Raw genomic sequence first — 17,967 nt, forward strand, 5'->3', positions numbered from 1 at the left:
CATGGAAAAATGCTAGTCAGTCATGGTTCCTTTAGGGGGGTGATTAAGGGAAGCTGTTTAGAATTAGATTGCATGACAAGACCCAACTTACGACAGAAAAGAATATTTTAGTCAGCTTTGCAAAATACGAGGGATGAGCATCTTAGTCCGAGGGAAAACAGATATTGTACTAATAGCATTTTATTGATTCTATCTATGATTGAATTAGCTATTGTGCATTTGCCCATTTCCTTTTAATTCTGTCACTTCTATGTTCCACATATTTGGAAAGTTGTTAAGCATGTACATATTTGGGTAAATACATCTTCTTGATAAATTGGCTTTGTCTAGAATTTTAACTTCATTAATATTAAGAATGTCAAATTGGTTTTCATGTTTTTAAAAAATATATATCCTTTTCCATATTTTTATTTTCCTTCCACGTGAGTCATTAAGGTGTGGGTTCTATACAAATCATATTGGGTTTTATCTTTTAACCAGTCTAACAATCTCTGCATTTAACTGCAGTACCGAGCCTATTTACATTTGAGGTGATGTCGATGTTTTTGTAATTTAATATATCATCTAGAATATTTTTTCACTTGTCCATTCTATCTCTTGTTTCTTTTTTTTCCATTATTTTATGCCTTCATTTGGCTTAATTTTTTTTAACATTTTATTTTAATACATCTACTACTTTTTTTGTTTATTACATTGTGTGTATATGTGTTTTAAGTGTCTTACCTACAGACTACAATATGTATCTTCACTTATTTCAGTTTACTTAGAATTCCTATTGTACAATTCTTTGTAAAGTGTAAGAAATTTTCAGTGATGTAATGCTATCCTCCTATCCCTGTTCTTTGTATTATTACCATGAGCTTTTCATTTATGTATGTTATACATAACAAAATAGTTATTAATTTCAGCTTGAAATTCTCAGTTGTCACATAAAGAGATAAAAACATAACACTATATATTTTATATTTAGTTACATATTTGTCATGTTCTTTCTCATTCCTTTTTATAGATCCAAGTTTCTATACAGTGAATTGCCTTTGTCAGCAAAACTTGCTTTAGCATTTACTGTAGTTTAGGTCAGATGCCAATACATTCTCTAAGCATTTCTTTACTTGAAAATGCTTTTATTTAATCTTATTTACAGGATATTTTCACTCCATATAGAATTCTGGGTTGCCTTTTTTTTTTTTTTTTTGGAGTTTTAACTGGTACTCTGTTGTGTCCTTGCCTCTATTGTTTCTGATGAGAAGTCAAACTTAATCATACCATTATTACTTCTATGTAGTCTTTCTTGGTTTGCTTTTGATTTTTTTTTTCTTTGAGTTTGACTTTTTGCATATTTATGCCTAGATATAGTTTCAATTCCTGTGTAGTTTATATTTTTCACCCAGACTGCAAAATTCTCCAACACTGTGTGTGTGTGTGTGTGTGTGTGTGTGTGCACGTGTATTTAACTTTCTTCTCTTTCTGGAACTCTGGTTACCTTTATATAGATCACTTCATATTGTACACTGATCACCAATGTCCTGTCCATTTTCAGTAATGTTTTATGTGTGTGTGTGTTCTTTAGGTTGTCTCCTAATTCTTGATTTTCTTCTGCCTTCCATAATTTTCTGTTAAATAAATTAAGTGAATTTTACATTTTAATTATTGTACTTTCATTTCTAGAATTTCCATTTCACCTTCTTAAAATGTCTTTTCTAATTTATTCCTTCTGATCACTCATTACAACTTTCTTTAACATGCTAACCATACATTTATTAGCTGTTTTTAAAGCTGTTGAAGCTATTTCCAACTTCTGTATGATACTGGAGTCTATTCTATTGACTTTTGAAAAATTAATAATTGGCCAAGTTTCCTACCACTATCATATTTAATATTTTTATTGTATGCTTAAAATTATGCATGATATGCTGTAGACAGTTTGAAATTACCTATCTTTTCTTACAGGGTGGTTGTTTTTGATAAATTATTGGCAGACATTTTCATCCCTGTCAGCTTTGGTTTGATTCATATGTGTGAATCTACTTTGTTTTTACTTCCGCCCTCGAACGAGCACTGTGCAAGCTGTGGTACCTCTGCACAGGTCTCTGTCCACAGAACACCCTGCTAATGACACCGCCTTCAAAAATGTCTTCCCTGGCCTTATCACATGTATTTCATCTACCCCAGTATATTCTACTCCTGATTGATTGATCTTGTTTACCATTGCATCCTGAACAACAGGTAGTTCCTGGCCTAATTTTAAGTATTCAATAAATACTTGCCAAATTAATTATTCAACTTTCAATATAGAGATCTTACAGTTCTCTATCGTAAATAGACAATGCTCAAATCATCACACAAGTAATACCAACACAACTGCTGTGTTAGGTATTCTGAAAGACAGGTACATAATCTCTGAGAATGACATAAGAAATGGATGGAGAAATTTTTTTTTTTTTTTTTTTAGGGAAATGAGGTTTTTAAGTATAGTCAAATGATAAATATCAATTTACCCAGTTTAAAGGAGTAGGGCCACTTATTATAAAGAGAGAGAGAAGCGTGTGGAAGAACAGAGGTTTCTATAAGAAAACAGCTCTTTCCTTTTCCCCCTTAGACTGCCCTCTTCTCCTTCGTTCCAACTAACTTGAGACTATCTTTGAAAGCTTTGAAGATTTTCTTCAATTCTTTTGCCTCAGACAACTGCTTTTGGTGAGGGGAGTAAGGAGAACCTCATCAAATATAACTTACACTTTTATTTATTTTGTTTATTTTTGTCAAATTGGGGAGAGAGAAGTTTTATAATTCTGTATCACTTTCACCATCATTTTCAAGACAGATGTGAAATACTAATGAAATACTAATGAAAATAGAGGGAAAATGTGGCTACATTTCCATCAATAAACAATTAGGCACATTATGACATACCATAATGGAAGGGAATTCTAGTTATCAATTAACATCATTCCTTCCTTATTAAAAAATAGTTTTCCTGAATGCAGTAATGTGTCCAGCTTAATTTGTTTCCAAATGATAGCAACATAACACAGTTTTTGAAGTTTTACTGAAATATAATTGACATAGAATATTGTATTAGTTTAAGGTATACAACATAATGATTTGATATATGAATATATTGACATAGCATGTTTTGGGCCACAAGATTTAAGTGATGGTTTTTAGATTCTGGAAATTCTCTTTAAAGAGAGCAAAAGGGGAGCAGACTCTATCTCTTTTGGTTGCCTCCTTTGTTTCTTTCTCTTGCCAGGAACATGTGTCTGGTGGCTGGAATTGCATCTAACATTTGCTTATTTAAAAAATAACAGATAAAACAATCAAATTAAAAAATGGGCAGAGAACCTGAACAAACACTTCTCCCAAGAATACATACAAATGGCTAACAGAAATACAAAAAGATGCTCAACTTCACTAGATATAAGGGAAATACAAATAAAAACCACAATGTGATACCACCTCATACCTGTTAAGAATGGCCATTATTAATAAGACAAGTAATAACAAGTGTTAGAGAGGCTGTGGAGAGAAAGGAACCTGCCTACACTGCTGGTGGGAATGTAAATTGGTGCAGTCACTATGAGAAACAGTATGGAGTTGCCCCCCAAAAATTAAGATAGAATTACCATATGATACAGCAATCTCTCTTCTGGGTATCTACCCAAAAAGTCTGAAAACATTTATTCATGAAGGTATATGCACCCCTATGTTCGTTGCAGCAGCATTCACGGTGGCCAAGACATTGAAATAATCAAAATGTCCTTTGATAGACAATTGGATTAAGGTGGTGTGTTACATATATACAATAGAATATGAATCAGCCATAAGAAAAGATGAAATACTGCCATTTGGACAACATGAATGGATCTTGAGATTATCATACTAAGCGAAACAAATCAGACAGAAAAAGTTAAGAATCATGATTTCACTCATATGGAGGATAAAAAACTGAAAGCAACAAATGAATATTACAAACAAACAAGCAAAAACTCATAGATATAGACAACAGTTTAGTGGTTCCCAAAGGGTAAGGGGGGAGGGAAGGAGGTAGAAGAGGGTAAAGGGGATGAAATATATGGTGATGGAAGGAGATTTGACTTTGGGCAATGAACACACAATGTGATATATAGATGATATATTATAGAATTGTACACTTGAAACCTATACAATTTTATTAACCAATGTCACCCCAATCAATTTAATAAAAACAGAAATAACAGCTAAGAGAATCAATTTGTTCTAAGAAGCATTTGAGTTACAGAATCATAGACTGCAACTTCCTACCTTCAAAGATCTATTTCCAAGAGAAAAAAATAAAGCCTTGCCTTATTAAATCACTGGTTTTATGTGTGTGCGGGGTTGGGGAGAGTGTTACCTGCAGCTAAATGAAAGTTCCTGTCTAATACAACCTATTTAATGAAATAATTTTTTAATGCACCCTTTAATCAAGTTGATGTGCACTTACATTCTCTGTAAGTACAACGTGCCCGTAACAAACTTGTAATAAAATATGGGTGAAAACCCTAACATATGACAGTAACTTTTTAATTTTTTTTATTATTATTATTTATAATTGCATGGAGATAGATAGAGAGATAGATTGATTGACCAATCAGTCGATAGGTCTGGGAGGCAGGTAATCACTTTTTTTACCACTTAATGGTATTTTTACTTTTGACTATTTGTCCCATTATTTATTGGTTAGAGCATGAATAACCCTTGCAATTAGAGTGAGAACTTTTGTCAAGGGCCGCCTGAGGAGTATCTATGACTGTCAGTTCTATAAACCTGTCCTCTGATTCACCTATTTTTTGATGTTGAAATGGCAATGGCAATGGTGGGGGGTGGGAGATGAGGGTAAGGGGTATCAAATATATGGTGATGGAAGGAGAACTGACTCTGGGTGGTGAACACACAATGGGATTTATAGATGATGTAATACAGAATTGTACACCTGAAATCTATGTAATTTTACTAACAATTGTCACCCCAATAAATTTTAAAAATAAATTAAAAAAAAAAAAAGAAATGGCAATGAATAGGTGAGGGAGATTACAGGCCAGTTTTATACATGAATCATTTATGGTTTGGGGCACCAGTTGGTAATAGCTGCTTCTCTGTTTCACTAAGGGTCTTATCTGTTATTAATATGTTCTTTTTACCTTGCTTGGTGATAAAACCAACAGTCAGGAATCAGTGATGTTGTGGCTCTGCTTTGTAAATGCAGTTACTAAAAATAAAGTGATCGTATGTACCAGTCTGCTTGGGATATTACTAAGCTTCACTTGTCCAAGAGAAATTATTACTTGTCCACATTTCACTTTCAAACATATCTATTCTGGACAATGAATTACATGAGCATTCACATTATAGTAGATTCTAACGTTTAATTAGAACTCAGCTGGAAACACTGATTTATCTCTAAGTACTTGAATTCAGATTTGTTCCTCCATGAAATTTATACAATACGCTCAGGATGAATATGGACACACAATGTTCCTTGGAGACTTCCACTTACCAGAAAAGGGGAATTCTGCCTCTTATGCACTTTTAGTTGTATACTCAAAAGTCATTACCGAACGCCTTTACATTCCTTATCTGTCTTAGTAAACACGGTGGAAAATCCAAGAATTTCTCCAATCTCCCTCTAATATAGACAGAGATATGTTATCAATTTTTGGCCAATGAAAAGTAAGGGAAGGTCTTCTGGGACTATTTTTATTTTCTGATAATAGAAGAGAGAATCATGTGATGATTTGCTTTCACTGTCTTAGTATCTGTCCTGTTTCTAGCCTTTGGATGTGGTGCTGATACGTAGAGCTATGGAAATCATCTTAAAACAGCAAGGGCCTACAGATACAAGAAATAAAAACTGAGATCCTGAGGATGGTAGAGTAGAAGCCAAGCAAAGGACTCCTTAGAGATACTCATTAGCTACTTTTCCAAATACGAAATTCTTTAATTCCAGACTATCTCTTACATAAAATAACATTTTTTGTTATTATTAAGTCACTTTTATTTGGGTGTTCTGTTATGTGTCATGAAAAAAATAAATAATTGAAAGTACTGTATGGGAATGAATCAAGTAGAACACATCATGGGTCTATGGTATAATTAGGTTTTAAATAAACTTTAGCATCTCCACTTAAAAGAAATAGGTGGAAACCCAAAAGAATTATTATTCATTGTACATCTTGTTTTATGACCTGCACTCTAGGATAAAGCTATCTCTTTTTGCCTCTCTCTTTCTTTTCTCCTTTATGTAGCTCTTCACTATACAAAGCACAGATATATACGGACATCTGAGCTATACACTGTCAATTTTAGAAAGGGATAGAGTGGAAAGAGAAATTTAATTGGACAAAGGGGGAACCCATAAGTAATCAATAGAGAGTGAAGTGAAGAATACCTGTCTAAAGAAACAAATGTATGATAATTAGGCCAATTATCCTAGATGTAGTTCATCAGCTTGTAGTGATAAAGGCCATTAATGAGCTTTGTCACTGGCAGTATTACTTTCTAATCTTAATCCTTTTTAGGGTTATTAGCTTTAATGCTACTTGCACAGAAATAAGTTAATTTATACTGAAATTAAATTGAAAAATAACAAGTGATAATTGTGACATTTGAGAGGTAACTTATAAAGTTTCTATCTTGTTGACAAAATTTACTGAAGGCAGTACACAAATTCCAAGGCTCTAAAAATTTTAGCAGAGGAGATTCAGTAAAAGAGAAACATTTGTTAAAAGAAACATTTACATTCTTGGGAAAGTCACTCAATTTATAGTCAATATCATTTAATGAAGTGGTGGATAGCTATTTTATACTTCAGATGTCAGCACACTATGTTCTGTCTGCCATCAAGAAAATTCCGCAAGAAGTTCAACATTTGAAGGAGAGTCACTAAACATAACAACTGCTCAATACCCAGACATGCAGTACGAAGAAATTTGTACAAATTTAATAGACTCTTGAATTATGGCTTCTTTCAGCCTTATTCAACCAGAGTTCTTCATAAGAGCTTCAGAACACAGAAAACCATTAGAGTGACAACTTCTTAAGTTCTCCTAAGGATAGCACACACTAGTTAGTGCCTTATGGAAATGTAACTAACTTAAAAATTGATCACAAATAGAATGACTTAAAAATCAGAAATAATTGGAAACTAAGCCATATACTTCTAAATGAAAAATGGATGAAAGATTAACTAATAATAATATCAGACAATATTTTAAACATTGAATTCAGTAAAAGAAAAGTACTATAGAGGAAAAATTTGGAAAAAAGTTAATGATGTACTTAGAAGGAAATACATGGCCTTAAATGCATATATTATATTATAAAAGGAGAAAGTTTTAAAGCATCAATCACCCATGGAAGTTAGAAATAGAGTAGCAAATTAAACTTAAACAGAAAGAAGAAAATAATATAGAATTCAGTATTAATAAAATATAGAACAACACTAGAAAAGACCATCAAAACCAACTGATTACGTTCCAAAAGATTACTAAAAGCCATAAACCTTGACAAGACAGATTTTTTTTTTTAAGTGACTAATACCAGGAATAAAAATAGAAGCATGAATATCAATTCTACCAACATTAAAAGATGCAAAAATATTATGAAGCATGGCAAGGCATTTGAAAATTGACCAAAAAACTAAATTCCAGGAATTAATATAAGAATAAATAAAATATCAACTTATTTTACAACTATTTGATTCTACAATTGAGTCATTCCAACATAGAAATATGCATGCTTACATACCTTAAGTGGTAACTTCTACCAAACAGGTAGGTATATGAAGTCTTCTTAGGTGACGATGAGGACAGCAGAACCCCAGTAATCAAAACCTGACAAGGATATTAAAAAAGAGGAGAAATATAGATCAACTTCTTTCATATACATAGATGCAAAATAGTATGATCACATTATAGATACAAAAAAAGAGTATTTCATGAAATGTATCGGCAATTTATGAAAAAATAACTCTGCTAACCAAAAATAAAAGTATTTCCTTAATCTTATATAGAGTAGCTATAAATGACTAACAAAAACATTCTTTTGAATGGTCTGTTCACCGTTGCACTAGAAATCTGTGTTAATACAAAGAAGTAAGTAGAATACAGGCATGTAGATTGGAAACAAAGAAAGAAGACTGCTGTTAAATTCAAATATTTTCTCTATATAGAAAAAATTCTTTGGATATACTGTTATAGTTAATAAGTGAACAATAAAGAAAGCAACACATGAGGCAGAATAAAGTTTGTAACAGGTTCATACACATATGAATGTTTGATTTATGATACAGTTGGCAAGTAGAACAATAGGAAAAGATAATCTTTTTACAAAACTGTGTTGGATCATTTGTATATGTATGTAGAAAAATAATATAACATAAGTAGGTCACACCATGTAAAAATCATCAATGGTGAATTTTTTATCTATATGTGAGAAATAAAATATTAAATTTCTAAGGAATTTACCATCGAAGAATATACTAATATTGTGGAATAAGAAAATATTTATTAAACTAGATTCAAATATCACCAACTACAGAGAAAACAATTTGCAAATTTGAATTATAATGATATAACATAATTATCTAATATATATAAAATAAATTACAATTATAAACTTCTGTTTATCAAATTGAGTAAACAGTTAAGGTTTAGACCAGGAGAAGTTATTTGCAACACATATAAATATTGAAGGACTCATTCAGTATAAAAAACAAACAAAACAAACAAATTCTAAAGCAGCAAGAGATATTAAAAAAAATAAAAAGCTGGATAAGACAAGTGAAAGAGGATATCCAAATGGCCAGTAAATTTATGAAAACATGCTCACAATCATTAGTCATCAGGAGAATGCAAGAATTATAATATGTAGAATTTTATGGCAGGATAATACTTTTACTGCAACAACTAGAAATTTACATATAGGATGCCAAAAAAATTTATACACATTTTAAAAAAGGAAAAAAATTGTATTAAAATTTTAATACTCAATACATACCAATAACAAAAGATGAATACAAGTCATGTGTGTACATTTTTGGCACCCCCAATATATTTCATATTAAAAGGCATTATACTCATAAAGTTATTGAAGCAATGAACATTAGAAATTAAAACTCCAAAGAGGAGAGAACATCTCTGATTCAAGCTAGAAATCTACAACTTTAATTTTTTTTTTCTTGGGGAATTTTCTGTGTCTGGATTCAAGCTGAGGATCCAGCTCAGGCAGAGAACCTCTGCTAGCGGTAACAGAAGAAGTAGGCAAATGATTTAACAGTTATTGATGTTAACACAACAAATTAGAAATCTGAGGAAACACAAACCATGGTCAGTTTTTCCCATGGGGGCATTTGCTGGATGCTGTGGCTGCTTAGGAAGCTAGAGATTTAAAACCTTCTAAAAGACAGAGTATAATCTGTTAGGGTTTTGTATTTCTTAACAAAACAAAGACCTACAGAGCAGGAGTCCTGCATCAAATACACTTTCTCTTCTCCCTCAAGCTATATATTAAAGCTAGATGAGTTAGAAGACTGGAACCTGAACTGAAAACTGAATGACAGAGCATTTGTGCCTGCAGTCCCAACCCCCACCTGTCCGCCAAGGCTGAAGAAACTGAGACTGACAAGACTCTATCAAAATCCTTGTTGGTCTCATCTGAGGATTAGGTAAACCAACATTGACTGAGTCTTTTTTTTCCAAATGTACATTTATTTACCTTTAGTTGATCATACTTAATTTTTATTTTTGACCATAGATTTTCTATGTTTAGTACTTTAAATCTAAAAAGCAAATATCAATAAACAACATTTAGTATAGCATGTTTATGTAAATAATGTTTACTGCAGACCTGATTAGTGAGATGGGAGGGATTGCATCCCATCTGGCTGTCACTGTTAGTGCCCTGTGTCACTAAAAGGGGGAAGTTCCTAGAAGCAAGGTCAAGTAGATTTTCTTTTTTCCGACTGAGTCTTTTAAACTATATCCTACCTCTGACTAAGGCTAATTGTAAATTAGATGGATGTTATTACCTTTTCCCACTCTTTTCCTAACAAAAGTAAAGAGGACTTTAACACACAGCAATCTATAACCTAAATGGCTCTTTTATCACAATGTCTGGTATAAAATTAAAAATTACAGGACATGTAAAGAGGAAATAAAATATAACTACCGTATGATCAAAAGAAAGGGCTGACAATATACCTAGGCCACTTAAAAATATAATTATTATGCTAAAGAAAATAGAGGAAAAGGTAGATAAGATGGATAACTTTCAATATAGAATTGGAGTTATATTAATAAATCAATTCAGCATTCCAAAAATGAAAAATGCAACATCCAAGCTGAGAAATATATGTTTAAAAATAAATTGGTCACAGTAAAAGGTGTGACTAGGAAAACTGAAGACAATTCAATAAGAAAATATGCTAAAGGAAACAGAGAGGGGGGAAAAAAAGCAAAGATAGGTCAGAACCTAAACATTTAGGCAAGTCTAACGTTCTAATGAAGATCTTAGACTTTCATATTAATTGAATCCCTTTCTTATGTATATGTTATAGACTGTGTACATTTAACATCTGTCATATTGTTTTCACTCCAAAAGACACTTGTTGCTGCTGTAAACATTTATTTAGATTTATCCACATATTTTCTATTTTCTTTGCTTAACAATCTTTTAATCTCAGATGCACATTTTTACATAGTTCATCAATGAGAGTCTTTACATAGCAAACATGTTCAGTTTTATAACATCTCATCATTTTACTCCCAATCTGAGGTTACATATATATCCAGATTTGTAATTGACATATATATCCAGATTTGTAATTGACATATACATGCAGATTTGTAATTGTTTTCTATCCATATTTTGATGATATTGTTAGACTGATTTCCGACTTCTTTTGTTGTATTTGAGAAGTCAGATTTCTATTTATTGTTTGTTTAATAATAATCTATTTTTCTTTCTGGCTTCTTATAGTTTCTGTTGCTGTATCCTATATGTAAATTTTGATATATTGGTGAGGCATTTGTACTGTTTTATAACATTTTATTTCTATTTTATTTATTTTTTAGGGAGTTCCTTAGTGATCCTGAATCTGATGATTTATTTATTTTTTCCATAAATTTTCAAAAACCTGCAGTCATTTTTTTAGATATTAACTCTTTCCATTTCAGATTTTCTCTTTAGATCTTCATTTGTCTTTATTTTTGACTTCTCATTCAACAGTGTCACAGAGTACTTTTTATATTTTTCCATCCCTTTATATGTTTGTAATCTATTGCATTATCAGATATATCATCACTTTGCTATTTCTCTCTTTTACAGTGTCTAACATGCTACTTAAACTGTTCATTGACTTTCCAATTACATATATATTATGTATATAAAATAAAAATTAAAGTTAAAAATAAGACTCATATATATAACATAACATATATATATGTATATATATACATATATACATGTGTGTGTGTGTATATATATATATATATATATATATATATATATATATATATATACACACATATATATATAATTGTTTGAGGTCTAGTCAGGTCTTTTACATATACATCTGTTAATCTGATAGTTACTTATTCTTTCGTCACACATATAATGCAATCTTTTGTCATACCAATAAGTCTAAATAAAATATTTTCTATCTGATAAATTCAAGGTCTGCTGTCTTAATGTACCTGATCTCACTTTTTTTTTTCTTTCACCATAATTTTCATTCATAGTGGCTTACTTTCTTGTGTATTGGATTTTTAAATTTTTGTTGTTGTTGCTGCTGCTATTGTGAAGTCACACTTCTTGAAACACCATCTGTAAAAATATCTTTGACTCCTGGGGTTAGATTATGCTTCTCCATAAGGTTATTTTATTTCTCTACTCTTAACTTGGAGGCATTTAAGCAACATGGAATGACCTGAAACTAAAATTTTGTCTTTGAAAGGGTTTTAATCATATAGATATTTAAATTGGTATCTAACCTATATACAAGATGAGGTGTTTTGTTTTGTTTTTTTAGCAATTGTCAAAGTAATTGTGTATTTGTTTGCATGTACACATACACATATATACACAATTTATAAATATTTTTTCTTTGTTTCCCCTCCACTCAGAGTCAAGGATGAGACAAACAGCTGTTTTGTCCATCTCCCTCTGAATTATTTTTCCTTCAGTTCACCATTGGTGTTGGCTTTCATAAATGCCAACTTTGTACTAGAGGGTCGTATAAAACCTACCTGCAGTGCACATGTCTCAGGCTTTAATCTCCAGTCTACCACAAAAGTGCAGATTTAAATATTTAACTCTAAACCATCAGAGATAATCAGAGGCTTCAGGAAATATGCCATATTAATTCTCAGTCTTGTTCTAAATCTGATTTTTCTCTCAATCTCTAACCTCTGAAGATTGTCTTATTTCACACCAGGTCCTATATTTTATCCAGGACATGTTAGGCGTTCTGTATCAAGAGGGTTTTTCTGGTCATCTAGGCCACCACATTACTAGAACTAAAGAATCAAGTTTTGTTACTTTAAAAGTCATAGCTGTCAAAACAAGAAGCTAACATATAATTTGAAAATACAAAAGGAAAAACCACCCTACAACAACTTCTATTTCTGAGTTCCACACTTTCCCTTCACACAAACATAAACTATAGTTTAAATGAGTACTTAATTATACACTGGTAAAGTTGCTAGAGAACTTGGCAGACTTTCTACTTTTAGAAGCCCTTCACATAGATTTATATATCACATTTTACACAATGAAGACTTTTTTCCCACCTCTTACTAAAGCAAAGTAATAATAATGATAATAATAAGCTTCTCAAAAGAAGGATGGGGATATATCAGAAAGGTTTAGAGAGCTGAAACAAGGAACAAATTAAGGGTGTTGCAAGTTACAGGGTGGGTGGCGGATACACTTCGGATACAAGGTAAAAGACTTAAGATTTTACAGTGCAAACTGGATCATGAGCATATATTTAAAAAATACCAGATTCTCTGCATTGTTGAAGGAAAGGCACAACATTTAAACATAGGACTGAACTAAACAGCCTTTCCTCTGGATTGCACCCATGTGGAGTTTCCAGTATAGATGTGCTCAACTTCTGAATCTCCAAATTAAGATATAATTTTAGACTACTGAGAAATTGTGTGAACACATGAGCAATGCTTATTTTTCCTATTGTTTGAAATGAAATCACCAGAATAGCAGAACTTCATGCTTCCAAGCCTAGTTTCTATTTGGTCTCTGTTTCTGAAAATGCTGACTTGCTTAAGAAAGCCTCATTAGTCTGTTCATCAGCATATGCTAATCTGATTAATTCTGCCTGCATACTTAGGTATGTGGCAAGATGCCACCTTCACAAAATTATCTTCTATGGAAGACATAGGCAAACAGAGGCTATATTTCCAACGCACTGATTACAGGAGAAGTAACTATACCATTGCTGAGTCTCGCCTTTCAGAAGACTGATGGCTTCTGCCTTGGTCTCTTGGAGACCTGAGCCACCATGTAAAATGCCTCATTATTCTGTTGGAGAGATAACATAAAGAATCCCTATGACTCCATTGATAGGGAGAGGTTCTACCTGAGAACAGCCTTGAAGACAACCATCTGAGTGAAGCTGTCTTGACCCTCTCGACAAACCCAACTGCCAGTTAAACATCACTGAGTAACTCGGGTTAATACCATAGAAGTACTGCTCATCTGAGCCCTGCCCAAATTCCGAACACACAACATTATGTAACTTGATACAATTATTATTTGAAGCTAGCTTGTTTAAAAGCAATAAATAAATGGAATACTTGTTAAGCAGACCTTATCTACTTTGCCAATAGTTGGAAAATGCAATTATCTTGGATGTGGAACTTCCTACAGCAACATCATTGTTCAGGAGTAAACCAGAACGTGGACGTTTGGACAAAGCCAGTTCCTGAGATGAGCAGATGGCAAGTAAAAGAGCAGAAGATGCTATCTTGAATGAGGATTAATCACAAGTGTTTGCTTTCCCAAGCCAACAATTGTCCCTGGAAATAAACTGGCAGAATCAGGGCCCCCCATTAGGAAATTCATCCCTACTGTTTGTGGATAGGGCTGGGTAATGTGCATGCTGGTTCCTCCTCATGTAACCACAGCCCTCACCGTGCTACCAAATAGAGAACTGGACTCATGGAATTTCATCTGAGAAATCACTCATTCTTAAATTACAAAGCTCTGTATAATAACGTAGGTTGCTATTATTAGGCCTCCGTTACCAGAACTGCGATAAGGTGACTGGGATAAGAACTGGGGTAAGGATACCTGTACCTGTCATAGATCAGAAAACACTGCACCACTTATTAAGCTATTGTTGCTCAACTCAAAATGCACCCATTCTCTGGAGTTGTCTCTAATGCCGGGGCTGGGAATCCACAATTACATTTCTCATTTTAAGCTGGCTTCCTGCTACTCGTGCCAGTAAGGACACTAGGCAGAAGAGGCAGCGATGAGCTGCTTGGGTGGCTTGTGCTTCCTGTAAGTAGCACAGCAGCAATAGCTCTTCAACCTGGCAGCAGTAGCTGGGGTTCAAGTAGTAGTTGGATCCAGTTTTTAGCTTTCTTCAGCCCTGGGCAATCCATTTGCCTAGAGACAACCAGCACACGTCAGAGCTATTTGTTGTCTTTCTACCTCTCCTTCTCTGGTATGGGTGTGGGTAGGTACATGCCACACACGAATGTACACAAAATAACCATTATCATGTAAAGCCACTGAGATTCTGTATTGTGTGTTTCAGCAGCTGGCATGAATTATCCCAATTAACAGAAATTAATACCAGATCCGGAATGCCATTGCAAAAACATTTTTCAATATGCAGCACTGGGTCAGTGGTGGAAAGAAAGATGTCAAGACAACACATAAAACAATCAGAACAGCTCCTGGTGCATGTTATTCAAATGCAAAATATTTGATAAACCTCTTGCCTGCAATAATGTGTAAGACTGATCAAATGCTTCCTGAGTTGGGGGGAAAGAAGTTGAAAAAGATCTTTTAAATAAGTGTTGGTTGTCATTGAATTTGTTTAGCAACTCATAAAGAAATGAGACAGGATAGAAGCAGAAATGCAAGGATAAAGAGAGACTACACATTTAGGGCCTGTGAGACCAGAAACACTGACGAATTCTAGATCCTAAGTATCAGGAGCTGGAACTGAGAACTGAAAAACAAATTTTTTTTGAACAAAGATATGATGAGAATTCTTAGTTCAATAAAGTGATTAGATTTGGACTGTTTCCTAGTCAGGCCTCATCTACTCAACGTAGCTGCTATTGAGATACATTAGGGAACTAGGAAGCAAGGAAATAAAGACTGAGAACAGTTTCAAAAGGCACTTTTTGTGTGACTGGTTACCCACTCATGAAACTGAGTAGACATAAATAAATCATAAAACTAATAGGTTTTAAAGAAATTAAGTTGCCAAAGAACACTAGACTCATCCAAAAATTCTGTTATTTTTGGCAATCTTAAAATAGCCCTCAGTATGAAGCGGGCTACAAAAGGTGCAGAGGTCCCAAAACGGACATATATCACAACAACTATTCCTGAAACACACTTCTGAAAATAATAAATGTGGAAGAACCTCCTAGAGATCTCCTGCTTTTCCTCCAAAATCTTGTGGCTTTTGCTTCTTAATGAGGAGAAGCTTTAAATATCAGCTAGTTTTGGCTGATTATGTTGTTAAAGTCTAATATATATTTACTGACTTGTTTGTCTATTTGTTCTACTAATGACTGAAAGAGGGGAATGAAAACTAGTAAGTTTAATTGTTGATATTTCTATTTCTCCCTTTGAAGTGATAGTTTTTTGCTGAATGTATAATAAGGCTTTCTTTTTAGGTATGTTTATGTTTCATATTAGGTTGGTGCAAATGTAATTGCAGTTTTTGCAATTATTTTTAACTTTTTAAACCGCATTGCTTTTGCACCAACCTAATAGTAGAAAAACTGCCATTTTTATCACTATGAAATGTCCCACTTTATTTTGGATAATAATCCTTGTCCTAAAGTCTACTTTGCCTAATACGTTTTCTTGTTATAGTGTGCATGCCATATATTTATCTTTTTGTTTTCACCTTATCATATAGACAACATAGGGTTCAAGTCTTGAATATTTTTTTAATTACATTTATTGGGATGACAGTCTTGACTAATTTTTTTTAATCCAATCTGAAGTTCTCTACCTTTTCATCGGAAGGTTTGGTCCATTTCCACTTAATGAAATTACATAAACATTTGAATTTATATCTCCCATGTTAGTATTGATATCTGTTAGTTCCATAGGTTCTTCATTTCTCTCTTCCTCATTTTTATCTTTCTTTTCATCTTTTTTTAATGAAAAGTTAGACTTATTTATTTTTTAATTATTCTGGTAAGATAAGATTTAACCTTTCACTCCACCTTATTATAAATATTCTCCCATTCAACACATTTGCTCCAGTTTTATGTCAAAAGCATCAATTTATCTATCCTGACATACCAATAGGGATACAGCTGAGGGCAGAGACTGCTAATACATCCTCCTTCACATTGTTCTGCTCTTGTGTTAGCATCCTTTAAAATCAGGTACTAATACCACACACTGTCAAATGTCTGTGGCTCATTTTAGCCAATACAATATCAGGAAACATATCGGCAAATGCCAGGCTTCACCAAGCGCACCTCTACGACTACCAGTCCGCTATTTCTGTTAAAGAAGAAAATGCAGTGAGGCTGGCATAGTTTAGAATTCCTGAGACTTTCTGCTCTTCTTATTCCATACGTCCCCTAAGAGCTATGTCATCTTTTACCATGAATTTAATGACCGTCAACTTGCTACCAAAAGTATATGTCTTGGTCCCAGAATTCATTTCTGAGCTTCATCCTTATTTCCAAAGTCCTCTTAGACAATCTCACTTGGATGGATGTAGGTACCATAAACACAGCATATTCAAATAAGAAACTATGCTCTTTCCTTCAAACCTCTCCTCAGATCCCTTATTTCAATTAATAGATTGATCATTCACCTCCTTTCCCCAGATAACAATGTTATAATCATATCACTAGTCATATGGTTCCTAGTTTCCCCTTATCTCTTCACCCAGTTATCTTCAATTCCTATTTATGTGACTCTTCTGGATACTGTCCTCTTATTTATGTCCTACGTGCATTTTCGTAGCCCCCACTATTATGTAGGCCTTAATTTCTTAACGATGTCTCCTCACTCACATCTTAACCTTCATTTCTTCTCCTCTTTTCCAACCTCTATCTCTCCAGCATCAGCATGACCTAAAACTGCACAGAAGCACAAATTCTCAGCCTCTACCCCAGATTCACCACGCCAGGTGCCCTGTGTGTGCATCCAGCAATGACCGATGACTGACACACACGTGAGTTTGGGAACAACTGCTGTGCACGGAAGGTGATTTCAAACATTTCTTTCCACCAGCACATTCTATTTCATGCCAATATTCCTCTTCCAATTGAATCTTCTGAGTCATAACACACTATATAAAATCTGGACTATTTTTTAATCTTTATCTTAATTATTGTCTATATATATGTGAAGTACATCCAATTTTATCTTTTGCCCCTTATTATTACTAACAGGTTTCCTGGCAATCACCAGCATCTGAATCAACACCCAAGTGTGTCCTGACACCAGAGTGATCTACCCCATCAATGAACACACTATCGCCCACAGGCCAAACCTAGTCCAGCCCGTTTCTGTAAATAAAACCTCATCGCAGCAGTCATATGTATATGTTTTTGTATTGTCTTTGACTGCTTTTGCATGACAGTGGCAGAGTTCAATAGCTACAACAGACACCATATGGGCTGCAAATCCTAAAATCTTTACTATCTGGACTTTCACAGAAAAAAGTTTGCTGACCCTTGATTGACATTGTCACCATGTATTTATTCAACA

At 33.5% G+C, this 17,967-nt stretch overlaps 1 protein-coding gene across 1 annotated transcript in view; it reads right to left on the minus strand.

Moving 5' to 3' along the window:
• ARPP21 (cAMP regulated phosphoprotein 21) overlaps positions 1–7,787 on the minus strand; it is a 424,506-nt gene extending 416,719 nt beyond the window's left edge. Inside the window, exon 1 of the mRNA XM_074312647.2 lies at positions 7,765–7,787. The gene's annotated coding sequence lies outside the window, so the exon portion shown is untranslated. The remainder of the gene's footprint in view (positions 1–7,764) is intronic.
• Between the last annotated feature and the right edge of the window lie 10,180 nt (positions 7,788–17,967).

The sequence above is a fragment of the Rhinolophus sinicus genome, chromosome 5 (assembly GCF_057876585.1).
Source record: "Rhinolophus sinicus isolate RSI-liver-muscle chromosome 5, RSI-T2T, whole genome shotgun sequence".
NCBI lineage: Eukaryota > Metazoa > Chordata > Mammalia > Chiroptera > Rhinolophidae > Rhinolophus > Rhinolophus sinicus.